Source organism: Elaeis guineensis, chromosome 4, assembly GCF_000442705.2.
Source record: "Elaeis guineensis isolate ETL-2024a chromosome 4, EG11, whole genome shotgun sequence".
NCBI classification, from domain to species: domain Eukaryota; kingdom Viridiplantae; phylum Streptophyta; class Magnoliopsida; order Arecales; family Arecaceae; genus Elaeis; species Elaeis guineensis.
Window position 1 is genome coordinate 137,438,841 of NC_025996.2, and position 2,279 is coordinate 137,441,119.

Sequence of the window (2,279 nt, forward strand, 5' to 3'; positions counted from 1 at the left end):
TATCTCATAATGGATATCTATTAAGTTTCCTACTTCATATATTTCACTTCTCTTTGGGTTTAACATGGGTTTATCTCTAATGGAGGCAGACATATGATGTAATGAATTTTCACTTAAAATTTCAAACAGTTGCCATGCCTCTTCCTCACTTTTGAGCATGAATGTTCCACCGCATGATGCATCGACCATTTGTCGATGTCTTTCAGATAGCCCATCATAAAAATATTAGATTAACTACCACTTGGGTACAGCATGGTGAGGATATTTTCTTATAAGGTCCTTTAACCTCTCTCATATTTCATGGAATATTTCTCCATCTAATTGAAAAAAACTAGTTAAGGCTTTTCTTATTTGATTAGTTTTTTCTATGAAAAAATATTTCTTGAGAAACTCTCCTTGCAGCTGGTCCCAGGTTGATATAGTCATAAAATCCAAAGTATGTAGCCAGTATTTGGCTTTGTCCTCAAGTGAGAAAGGAAATAATTTTAACCTAAGAGCATCATCGGAGAAGTTGTGAATCTTGACAGTTGAGCATATCTCAAGAAATTCTTCAAGATATTTATAAGGGTCCTCATTACTAAGTCCATAAAATGAAGATAACATTTGGATTATACAGAACTTAATTTCATATTAGGTGGCCTCCACAAGGAGCACTTGAATACAAGGAGAGTAGGCATATGTGGAAGGAGTAAAGTACTCCTTCAACTGCCTAGGTGGATCATTCTCCTGATTTCATTCCATATTTTTATGTCTGTTGGCTCTAAAGGTTCTTTCTATTTCTGGATCAAAAGGTTGGATTTCTGATCGTAACGATCTACGACCGAGCATACACCCTACAATTATACTTTAAAGCACATACGAAAAATTTTAGTTTTTTTTATTATTATTATTTAAATAAAGTGAGAAAAGAATGAAGGAAATCTAAAGAGAAGAACCTAAGAATCTTAAAGCTATGAGAAGGGAGAAATTAGTTAATGTTTAGGTGTTAATTACAATCAAATTAGACAAGCATGTACTTTCTATCCTAGGGTTAACCTAGATCTAGATAGCTCCTAACTTCCAAGGCTGTCTTTGAGCACTCCAAGCTCAAGACTGACTAACTGACTCGGCCAGATAAGTATAAGATGTGGGAGGTTCTCTGCTCATTGCTTTCCTTAGACACCAACTGAGTTGGCTAGGTCAGTCAACGGAACCAATTGAAAATCACTTTCTTTAACCACTTGCCTTAGACACCGAGCAATTAACCAATCCGCACTCGATTCAACTCTAGAGCTTTCTTGTCCTATTGAGCTCGAAATTTTTAGGACTGACGTCTAGTTGATTTTAGAATTAAGGCTTGGTTTAATGCAAAATGAAGGATATAATTTTTGGGCCAAGGAAGGGTGATCAAATCCCCACCTTATCTGATTAATGGGTTATTGTCCTTAAGATTAATTATGGAGATGAGATGCAACAAACCAAGATGTCCAATCTTCATAATTAGCATACAGTCAAGACTAAATTAAATCAATTTATTTCTCTTTTTAGATTTTATGATTAAGTCTCTAATTTTTTAAATGGTTCATGAGGTGTCAATGTAGAGATAATTTTTTTAATTTTTTTTTTATTTTTTTAAACAATTAAAATAAAAAAAATTAATTATATTAAAAGTTAACTCAAGAATATAAAGAAAATAAATTAAAGCAATTTAGCAAGTAAGTAAATATTTATAATATTTTTTTTTTATAAATCAAGAGAACAAAAAGCAAACAAGTAAATAAAGTAGTTAACTAAAAAGACTATAAATTAAAGCAAGCAATAAATTAATTAATTTTTTTTAAAAAAAATATCAACCGTGCCAAGATCCCCAGCAACGGTGTCAAAATTTGATGCGCATCGTCAGGGCACCAAAAATAAACCTAATTCTAACTTACTACGTAGCTAGGTTGAATCAGGATCGTTTCACAGGGATCTCGGACAATTGTTTATAATTAATAAAAGAAAGAGAGGATTGATTTTAATTAATTACTAAGAAAATAATAATTTAAGTTTAATTTACGAAAGAAAATTGAATAAGAAAGAAATTTCAAAAATTCAGAATCCACCATGTAAAATAAATTTTATTTTCTTTTACTTTTATGTCGTAATGATGAGATTTGTAATTAAGAAGCAGCGTAATTTACCTCGGATAGGTACGAACCGTATCCTTGGATTATGGCTCGTCCGTCCAGAGTATAGATTATCTTAACTCAACTACCGGTTAGAAACACGAACTTAAAATGTAACGATATATCTTTCCT

The 2,279-nt window shown here is 31.9% G+C and overlaps 1 non-coding gene across 1 annotated transcript; it reads left to right on the forward strand.

Annotated features, from left to right (window-relative positions):
* Positions 1-248: 248 nt before the first annotated feature.
* Positions 249-354, forward strand: LOC140857612 (small nucleolar RNA R71). Its single transcript, XR_012141104.1, has one exon. It is a non-coding gene; the product is annotated as a small nucleolar RNA R71 (small nucleolar RNA).
* Positions 355-2,279: the final 1,925 nt, after the last annotated feature.